The sequence below is a fragment of the Thunnus albacares genome, chromosome 22 (genome assembly GCF_914725855.1).
Source record: "Thunnus albacares chromosome 22, fThuAlb1.1, whole genome shotgun sequence".
NCBI classification, from domain to species: Eukaryota; Metazoa; Chordata; class Actinopteri; order Scombriformes; family Scombridae; genus Thunnus; species Thunnus albacares.
Window position 1 is genome coordinate 26,540,187 of NC_058127.1, and position 11,742 is coordinate 26,551,928.

Sequence of the window (11,742 nt, forward strand, 5' to 3'; positions counted from 1 at the left end):
TCATAAAGCAATTTGACTCAATCAATAAAAATATTGCCAAAAGGTAGCTCATTAAGTGTTCTAAATAAGTGCTCCCACTCTATTCAGTCAAATGCTATATGATTTCTGCTGGTGTCCTTTTTGTAGTGTTGAGCAAATAACTGCAATGTGTAAAAGAGATATTCAAACAGTTGTTTGAATCCTGTAGAACATTAAATTTGCAAGGGCAGATATAGGAAACAGAAGCCACACTGAACCTATGTCACTGCAGAGACTGAGCGTCCTGACTTTATGGATTTTCTTTATTTTTGAAAACATGATCCACTGTCTCCAGGTACTTATAACAGATTTGAAAAAGGAAGTATCTTGCAAACGAATGGATGTTTACAACAGTTTACCTCTTTAAGAAGCTATCCTCTGTATAACCTGTAACCTGGATGCCTGAGAATCCTCATAGAGCAACTGGATTTGACCTGTAAGCGCCATCCTGTTAGAATCAAACAAAAGCTAACAAAACAGCTGGAAGAAACATTAAGATCAGATTTCAAACCTAACCTGCACAAAATCAGGATTTTTTTTTCTCAATGCTCAACCCAATCTCCAGAAGAAAATGTTGGTTAGGGTTAGGGAAAGATAATGGTGTGGGCTAGAATAAAATAAAAAATAAAATAAAAACGGCCGATGTCTCACTAAAAACACCCTGTTTTCTTGCCAGAAAAATGACTACAAATGTCCTGACATCTCGCTAAAAACACCCGCTTTTGTCGGTTGAATCAGGAAGCGGGCATTGGTTTCGAGGTGGTCTCAAACCATACTCTCTGCTGATTTCCAACTTGCTGCCAAGAAACTTACTAACAATCCACCGACCCCTCCTCCTCCTAATAGGAAAGTCAGCTCATATGGATTGCATGTGAACTACGTCACTTTCGAAATCATGAGATATGTTTTGCGGAAATTTTGATATGATACGTTTTGTAGAAATGTTGATATGCGACGTTTTGTAGAAATGTTGATATGCTATGTATTACACGTGCTGAAACATTTCTGTGGTTTGCAGAAACGTACAATGCCAACATTTTATTCTGGCAACCAGGCTGCAATGCTTGACCTATACTAAGACCTGTCCCTTGATTCATGTGAGTTCAGTAGTTTTGTCATCAACAACCTTCCATATGAAGATCCCATTAGTAAAGATAAAGCAATTTAGAGAAAGTTTATGTGGTATCATGGGTGAAATCTTTAAATACACAGTACAGTATTCTGTTATGTGGACTGCCATATACTGTACACTGGTCAATTGCCACATGCTGTATAATATGCATCTATCATTACAGTTTATGTTATCAGCAGTCATGGCGGGAATGTTTCAGTGTCACCTATGTGTAGAGATTAAACTGGGATATGATTTAGGACTATCAGAGGTGGCGATCGTGATTGTATGGAAAGATGAAACAGGCCACATTTAGCCTCAGAATCTATGCATAGTATGTATGCTATAATATGGTGTATGACTGTGTGTGAAATCTGAGATGCATCCTATAAACCACTCAGGCTTGTCATCTGTCTTGCAATAACCTGTTTTAAAATTACTGACTGACCAACACAGTTGTGTAATTTTAAATTAATAACACTCGACTTGAAGTTATTTTTAAGATAGACAACAGCACCAGTCCTTTATTCATATGCCTGAATATGACCTACAGTATGTTTATCCTAGGGGAGAGTACACCAACCTACCATGAAACCATCACAGCACTGAATTTATCCATCTGTCCATATTTTCTAGGATTGAAGGTGCAAATACAATGGTATTCAGCAGTTCAGTGGTGAGTGCATAAAATGTACACATTAACATAGCATTTTAGTTTTCTTAGCTGCTACACTGTTCCTTGGATCCACCCTTAGATCCACAGATAGGATGCCGGACAGAAAAACCTTGAGTTCTCAGTATCTCAGGTTTCCTTCAAATTTAAGTGTTTGTTGAAACAAAGATCCTCTGGGTATCTTTTATTCTTTCAGGTTTATTTTACATTAACTTTTCTCACCGTTTCTGTAGTTTTATTTGGTTTCACAGGTCTTTAATGAAACTATGGGCCTGAAGAGAAAGCACAGTATTTGTTTTCTTCTGATTTGACCTCAAATATAAAACACTATGTTCACATAAACCTCCTTGTGACAATCTAAACTACATTCTAACCCTAACAGTGTCCCTGGAATGTGCAGTAATTTTTGTCCCCTTGCAGTATTTTTTGCCTTTCCCAGGTCTCAGCAATTACTTAGGTGAGAACAATCATCATATCACATTAATTCTGACCTGTGCACCTAAATGTATAAGATAGAAAAATCAACTTGTCGGTTACTTTAGTGAGGCAATGGGTATTTCCAATGAGCCAGAATTCTTTGCCACTGAAGCCATGAACTTCCTCTGGAAGACCCCCCCCCCATCTGTCCTACTCATCCCCAAGTATTTTGGCTAAGTGGTAACACTTTTCTTTAAGCCCACCTATTTATCATTTATGATTAGTATATAAACATTTAATAAATGTTTATAACACATTATAATGTAGTTGTTAGCAGATATTAGTGTTTATGAATGTATTTGCCAACAACTGTAACTCCTCCTGTGGGCACCCATAAGTGCAGGTTGCTGTATAAACAGATAATGAGTGCACATGAAGAAGCAACACAAGAAGAAGACCATGCTGACCCAACCACCCAGTGAAGTGAGTTGATGCTGCAGGAGACGAGTGGAGCACCTGTGGACAAAAAGTTGAGTTCAACGCTGTTCAAATAAGTCTTGTGTCCTTTCTCATTACTGGAAACTGAAGGCATTCAGTTAATGTTGTAACCTGCAACTGGTACAGCCGTAAGGCCAACAAGTCATTTACCTTCAAATCCTGTTACCAGTACTACTTGTGCTGTGACATATAAAATGATTGTGGATAAAACCACATTGCTCTGTCACTTCAATGAGCATTTGAGAAGTGAGCCCTCCTATTTCAAACTGTTATACCACTTATTGTGACCAACTGGTAACTCTTGAACAGCCTTTTAATTTTAGTGCTATAACTTGCACACAAGTATGTGAAGTGCGCAAGAAATTGGATGTTAATAAGTCAGCAGGCCCTGAGAATTTTGAGCCTTTTTAAAATTAGGTGCTGATTTTATTGTACCTCCTATAAGATTTTTTTTCTTTCTTTATCATCAAATGAAATTCAAATTTTTTGGAAGTCAGCTTTTGTTTACCTTTATTAAAAACTGGTGACCCATCTCAGCTAAACAACTAAAAGTCACTAATCTCTAAAAGCTCAGCCTTAGTACAAATATTAGAATTCCTAGTGTCTGAGCAGCTAAAAGAATTTTTAAATATTGGGGAAATCTTTTCTAATTACAAATGTGGTTTTAGGAAGACACACAGTAATTTGTCATTGATGATGTCTCTGCACTCTGCTGCATTGTTTATCAGCCCTCTTTTCAGGCTAAAAAGAGGCTGATCTATATCGTTTCAGTGCTTACATTCTCTGGACTCTGTATATCATGGAGCACTAAGATGCATTTCAAGCTGTAAGGCCCTCATTCATCACTGCACACTGTATGCTCGGGTTGGTTGGCCCTATTTGCTCTGAGGTTTTTTATGCTTCAAATTGCTGCTGTTTCCTAGTCCAATTTTAGTTTGTTTTTACGGTTGTATGTTTATTTTCTCTTTCATTGTAATTTTATTCATGATTTTATTATTTTATATAACAAGAGGTTGTGATAGATCTGTCTCTATTTTTTGTTTTTGTGTTGATTGTCTGAAACTTTATGTTGCTGCCTGTCTTGGCCCGGACATTCTTGCAAAAGAGATTTTAGAGGTTCTCCTGCTTGAATATAGGTAAAATAAAAATAAAAAAAACAAGCAGCCGCACATTTCTCCATTCTCTATTTCTCTATTTAGCATCGTCAGGTTGTGTGCCACCCCTCGGCAGCTTCCAGAAAGTTGCCAATCAAAACAGAGTGGGCTCATTGGGAGGGGGGCCTTAAAGAGACAGGAGCTAAAACAGACTGTTAGAGAGAGATAGTGACTGAGGTTATACTGAGGGGCTGTGTAAAGGGCCAGTATAAGATAAATAAGGAGTTTTTTGAACTGTGAATCATGCAAAGCTACTCTAATGGAGTCCAGAAATAGAGCTGGAAATAAGCATAATAGGTCCCCTTTGAGCAGATAGCTGACCAAACAATCTCCTAATGAGATCCACTTCAATTCTGGAGATTTCGACCTTATCACATGGTCTTCATCAGCAGAAGTTTACTCAGTTGTCATGGAACTGTAGATGAAATTTCCATTAAACAAAACCCTTTGTCTATGTTGGCTAAAAGCTTAGCTTGAACAAGCAAGTATGTGGTCCTTGATTGATTGTTTTGTCAACTGTTGTTTCTAAGGTCATGAATGAACTGCCAAACTCAGCATGCATTGCTGTCTGTCATTATTTTTTTTAAAAACTTACACTTTAATTTAAGAAGCTGTTTTTGATAACAAGAAAGAATATTACACCTGCTGTTCAACATAGTCTGTCTGAACATGTACCATACACCACCTGAAAAAACAAGGTTTCTGCTCTGGGTAGTAGACATGACAAGCTATTAAATTATCTTAGCAGCAGATGTGTGTCTACTCTCTTGAAAGAGGATGGATTCATCATTATAGAAATATGTTCTACTGCTGTAATGACAGACAGTTCCTTAATGATCCATACTGCACTCTATGCTCAATTAGTTTGGAAGAATTTGCCATCAGATGGACATGTTACCACATGTACCACGTTGTTTCCACTATTTACAGTGGTGACAGTGGTGATTTGAAGTGTTTGAATAATGAAGAAGTTCATGACATCACATCACGTGTAAGTCAAATAATTCAGTCTTTATCAAGTCATAAAAGTGCAAATTTATCAGTTCAGTCACTTTTATCAACTCTGCTGTTATCATTTACTATTTGAGTTTCCTCATAAAAACTATATGAAGGCCTTCCCTTTGGGTTAATGGCTATGAGACAATGAGAGCTCCCTCTGTCATGAAAGGACAAGCTGGACCTCCTAAGAAACCCAACCGAAAACATGGAAACACAGCCTGCTGTGTTTGGTCAGACTGACTTGACCTCACTGACTTCTGTGAAAGAACTTGAATGACTCTAAACTGGGTGAGGTTTGATCTAGAGCTGTTACTGTTTCTGAGTAAGTACCATCTGCAGATGCATGGAGGAGCCTAGTGGATTTCCTCAACAGAACAGAACAGGAGAAACACATTTGAATTTATGGTAACACACTAAGACAAAAATATAGTTTCAAGTGGGAGTTTATGACCCCTTAAAGTGGAAAGAGGCCTTTTTGGTAGGGCGAATACATTAATTACATGAAGTAATTTGCAGTTAGGGTTATGCTTGGCTTAAAGTGTTTTCAAACCTATAATAACAATAATAATAATAATAATAATAATAATTATAATAAAATTAATTTACATAGCACTTTTCAAAAACAAGTTTACAAAGTAATTCACAGACATACAAAGAGAAAATACACAATGCAATTACATATTATTTATTTATTTGATTTATTGATTGGGACAGTGTGCAGTTTTAAACATTAAAGATGCACTGCATCTGAGTTAGCTCAAAGCTAATTTGCATCCGTAGTCCCCCACTATCAAAACATAGTACAGCACAACAACAAACAGTACAAAGCAAAAAAACAAAAAAAAACAAATAAAACAAAACAAAACAAAAAACAAAAAAACACACAGAACACACCATACAAAACACAAAATACAAAGCTACACACAACAGCACATCACATACACCCACAATGTCAATCAGAAACTAACAATGCAAACTAGACTCAGCTCACACAGCTGATTGGTCTTTGGTAATGTTTTTAGTTTGGCCTTGAATGTATTGATAAAACTACAGTTTTCATATCATCAGGTAGGGCATTTCACTGAGTTGTGGCTTTCACAGAGAAAGCTGACTGCCCAAATGCAGTGCGATGAAATGTTATGGTACAATCTTGTATAGAGGATATTCTGGAGGATCTAATAGAACTTACTGAGTGAATGTACACAAAGTCACATATTGGAGGAGGGGCCAAACCATTTAAAATTTTATAAACTAGGCACAAATTTGAGAAGAAACTAAAATTGTCAAAGCTCAGTAAATTGTATTTCTCCAGTACCCTACAGTGATGGAAATGCATTGGCTTTTTGTCCAGACCTTTTAGAGTTTGTTTGTATAAGGACTCAAGAGGTTTTATGGCTGTTTCTCCAGCCTGCCCCCAACATGTGATGCAATAAGACATATGGGAAAGAATCATAGCACGCATAAATATCTTGGCTGCGTCCAAAGAGAGACAGTTTCTAATATGTCTAAAATTGCTAAATTTGCTAAGTTGTACTTTATGGTTTTAACCGTTTTTTTAACATGTTTCTTAAAGGTCAAATTTGGATCCATTTTTTAGTATTTGGAGGAGACATTTCCAATTGAAACAGAGAAAGTTCTCTCACTCAGGTAAAATTTAAACCAGTATAGAGCAGTCCCAGTCACACCTATGCAGTTTTCTAGTCGATTTGTTAATATTCCATGATCGACTGTATCAAACACTGCAGAGAGGTCTAAAAGTACCAGAGCAGTACAACAGCCGGCATCCGAATTCATTCTAATGTCGTTTAAGACTTTTAAATGTGCAGTTTCTGTGCTATGATGAGTTTGAAAACCGGACTGAAACTTTTTTTAGAGAGAGTGGTCATTCTTAAATGAAATAAGCTGAGAATAAACCAATTTCTGCAGTAATTTGGTAATTTGGATATGGGTCTATTATTATTAAGACTAGTGGTGTCAAGGTTTGATTTTTTTCATAAAGGGATGAACAATGAATCAAAAAACTGATACGCCTCACAGTGTGGTAAAATAAGCAGAGGTGGCACAATTTAGGCTCTAATGTTGGAAACTTAATCAACAAAAAAGGAACAAAAAGTCTCCCATCTCTCAATAGAAGAGGCTTCTATGGAAATAGGAGGGCAGTGGATAAGGGAGTTAATGGTCCTGAAAAGTAACTTGGGATTGTGAGGATTTGCAGTGATAAGATGAGAGAAGTATTTTGATTTTTCATCCTTTACAGTGTTATTAAACTCTTTTAAAAGCTCTTTCATGGCATTAAAATCACACTTTCATTTGTAAGATTTCCATTTACGTTCAGAACGTCTACATGCCCTTCTAATGCTCGAGCTTTGTATAATTGGCAATCAAGTAAAACTGTCTGCGCTCCCAATACAAGTTAAAATAGTCTACGAAAACCACGTAGTTGTAGTCACTGCAAATTAATGACAGGCAGGTGTGTAAACTAAGCAGGCAACTGAGGTGACCCACTCCACGGCCAAGAGTGGCGATTGGTCCAGAGACGAAAGTGTAGCACTTCAGAGACTCCAGGACCTTCAACAGGTGGATGAAGTCCAGTTTGAGCAGTTCCAACTGTTGGTTTGGGATGTCATTCACTCCCACATGGACCACAATATGAGCCAACTCTGGATGGTCCCGTATAATCTCTGGGATTCTGCTGGCTGTTTCCTTGACCCTCACACCAGGAAAAGAGTACATTTTCGCCGTCTTCATCCTAATATTACGGAGTCTGTGGTCTCCTATGACCACAGTTGTGAAGTGGGATGCTGAGGGAGCTGTGCTAGAACTGCCTGCTCCTCCAAAGGATGGCAGGGGTGGGGATGGAAGAGAGCAATGTGGCACAGGATGTGGCGGATTAACAGACACCCTTGGGTTCCTTTGCAGAGCCAGAGTAAACAGACCAGCTGATTGCCCTGCAGTGTCTACAGATAAGGAAAACCGGGAGCATAAGGTAAGGTGGAATAGGGACTCTTTCTGCTATGTATGCTCCTGCAGATGGTTTTCCAGGGCTCCGTTTGCTGGGGGGTAGAGCTGACTGGAGCCTTCCGTTTAGCACATGGTTTGCTCCGGTGATCTACAGCCTGGGAAGGAGCCAGTTCTGAGCATGGCATGGTAGGTCAAGTTCTCCTCCAGCTACAGTAGCAATGCAGCTGGCTAATGCTAACCAGGGAACTGAGGAGCTGTTCGCCTTCTTTGATCCAATAAAGGGTGGATATTCTTTGTTCCAGCTCAGCAATTTTCTGGCTGACTGGCGGAGAGGTAAGTGGCGGCATGCCAGGATGGCTAAATATGTTGTCTTTTTTAGTTAAATGGTGATGATTGGCTGTCTCTTGAGCTGACAGACTCAGTCAGGCACAGCTGTATGGTTTTACTCAGCTTGTTTCTCTAAAAACTAAAAAAAAATCCTTTATCCAGTAAAAGATGCAGTTAGAAACAACCAAAAAGTCTAAAAGATGTATCATAAAAATGTGGCTTAAAACAGTTGTTTTGCTCTGGTCTGAATCAGTGTATGAGTTGGTAAACTTGATGCGTTTTCCCCTTGGTTCGATTTCTTTTCACACAGAGAAAAATCCAAACAAACCAAAATGCATCACTACAAGTCACGTGAGAACGTTCACTTTGCTTATTGGTCAGCTTGGATATAAACACAGGAAGAAGGTCCTGAAGAAGGTCATCTGGCCAAATAAAAAGCACTACGTTGTTAGTCCAGGTTGGACCTCAACTAATTCTTAATAACACAAACTAATTCTCAATAGTTTGTGTTGGACCAATTGTGTGCTTGTATTGCTGTAAGTTTACTTCCAGTTGTAGAAATCTTGCATTTTAAAGTAATCCAACTTCCCTTTCAATCCTTTTTTATTGTCCAGTCTCTCAAGCAGGATGTGGCTGTTTTTGTGCAGGAAGTTTAGGGCCTTCCTTTCTCCCCTCTTGTATGTAGTGAACTTGTACACATTTAATAATCTTTTCTGTTTTCTGTGAGTTTGCAGTGTCAAAAGGACAGGTGGTAGCAAGTGGGTATCCCCTTTCTCTCTGAGTATAGGCCTACCCTAAGTCAGTACCCCTTGCTAGGACTAGCAGTGTAATTGCTCTTGTGTCTTCTTTCGTCTTATTTTTAAAACTTATTGGGTAGGTTTACATGCACACCAATATTCCACTATTATTCCACATATGACAATATTCCAGATTTGATACAGGGCATGTGAACAGCATATTCTGTTTGGATATTCCAAATTAGGACTTATTCCAAATGTAGCATTTTCCAATTAATAATAATAATAATGATATTAAGTTTATTTAGTATAGCACCTTTCACAGAAATGAAATTCACAAAGTGCTTTACAGGAATAAGAGTTATAAAGAAGACCATAAGAACATACATAGAGTAAAAACATATGCCACAAGTTAAAATTAACCTTAAAAAAAAAAAAAAAAAAGCACAGGCAGCAAGGTACCTCAAGTAGAACACATGAACTGATTATAATACATCACATACTCCAATCACACAACTCAAAAAGACACAAAAGCCAATTTAAAAAGATGGGTCTTCAATTGTTTTTTAAAAGCTTCTATAGAGACTGCTGACCATATATGTACAGGAAGAGAGTTCCATAGTGTTGGGGCCACAAATGCAAAAGCATGATCACCCTTAGTTTTCAGCCATGAGCGAGGGACAGCCAGTAGGTCCTGATTGGATGACCTAAGTGACCTACTGGAGACATAGGGATGGATAAGATCCATGATGTACTCAGGTGCCTGTCCATGCACGGCTCTATATGTAATAGCAAGAACCTTAAAATGAATCTTAAAACGGATGGGATGCCAGTGCAAAGAACTTAAAATAGGAGTGATGTGAGTCATCCTGCTTGACCTGGTTAACAGCCCTGCAGCAGCATTTTGGACCATTTGTAGCCAGTTCAGAGATGCTTTGCTGAGACAAGTGAAAATGGAATACAATAATCCAAACGGGATGATATGAACACATGAATGATCATTTCTAGTTCCGGTTGTGATATGATGGACTCGAGTTTACAATAGTTCGTAGATGGAAAAAACATGTATGGGTCAAAGATTTAATATGCTGATCAAAATGCATAGCCTGGTCAAATATGACACCAATATTTCTTAAGTTTGACAGCTAATGAAAGGGACCCAATACTCTTAGCTACCTTGGGAACTATACTGTCAGAAGCAATAATGAGAACCTCTGTCTTGTCAGTATTAAGCTGTAAGTAGTTGTTTGACATCCAGTCCTTAATAGCAGTCAGACAGTTGTGCAGTGCAGACAGTTTATCTGGGTTATCAGGCTTAAAAGATACATAGAGCTGAATATCGTCTGCGTAAAAATGATAGGAAACATCACTAAATTTGCTGATAACCTGACCTAGGGGGAGCATATATAAAGCAAAGAGAATAGGACCCAAAACAGAACCTTGCGGCACACCACAGTTTCGGATGTGTAAGGACCAAGAGACACAGAAAAACTACTATTTGCGAGGTAGGAGGAGAACCAGTCCAGGGCGCTCCCTGAGACACCCACACATTGCCTGAGCCTTTCAGTCATTACTCTGTGATCCACAGTGTCAAAAGCTGCACTAAGATCCAGCAGCACTAAAATTGAGTATTCACCCACATCTGAAGACATCAATATGTCATCAGAAACTGGAATGCTTCTGACGGAAACCTGATTGGAATTAATCAAAAATGTTGTGTGCAGACAAGACAGCAGTGAGCTGTTTGGCAACAACCCTCTCCAAAATTTTTGAAATAAGCTTGGATATAGGCCTGTAGTTATTGGGACTGTATGGATCAAGGTTAGTTTTTTTTCAGGAGGGGCTGAATTGAACTGCATGTTTGAAGTAAGCTGGGACACAACCAGACAGGAGGGAGCTGTTTATAATAGAAACCAGGCATGGCCCAATACACTCAAGTGCATTTTTGAGCACTGAAGTGGGTAAAATATCAACAAGGGAGGAGGAGGATCTCATGCTACTCACCAGGTCCGTGAGTTCTTGCATGGAAATAGGAGAAAAACTGTCCAAAATTGATGGCCGAAAAGCATGAATGGAGAGGGGAAGAAATGAGGGGATAATGCTAGCTCTGACATCTCTAATTTTATCAACAAAGAAGGAAAGAAAATTGCTGCAGTCCTTATTTAACTAGACAGGCACCTCCGGAGGTGCCGGAGTGACGATGTTCTTAATCGTGTCAAACAGGACTTTGGGGTTGCGTTTACTGGTGGAGATGAGGTTGGAAAAATAAGAAGCCCTCGCATCTTTAATCAAGTTGTTTAGCTCATAAAGACATAAGACATGTAGGATATAGTCTGGTTTTAGGGAGCATTCTTTGGCAGACAGAGGAGAGGAATGAGAGGAGAGTGGAGAGCTGTTCAGGGTGGGCTGGAAAAACAGAGCTTTCTCTCCGATGGGGACGGAGGAGTTTGGTTATTACCCTGACTGATGGTGACGACTCGGTGTGATGCAGCAAAATCACTCAGCAGTGTAGTAAACATCATGGGACAACCTAGGTAGTGGATGTGCCTGTGACTATACATTTATAATATCAGTCATATCAATATCACTTCTAAATATCAGGCAGCAGCTCACTAATGTTTTTCACTTCGCTGGTTTACTTCACTGCCTGCAAAGATCTTGTGATTCCTGTTCCCACCAGAGCAGAGGGAAACCCTGAAAACCCTCTGCATGTAAACAGGAATATTAGTGGAATAATCATTTTCATTAGCAGCTTAGTAGGAATCTTTTTAGGGAATAAGGGCAAAAACTGGAATATTTCGTGTATGTAAACGTAGTCATTGTTACATTATTTATCCTTCTTTTAAA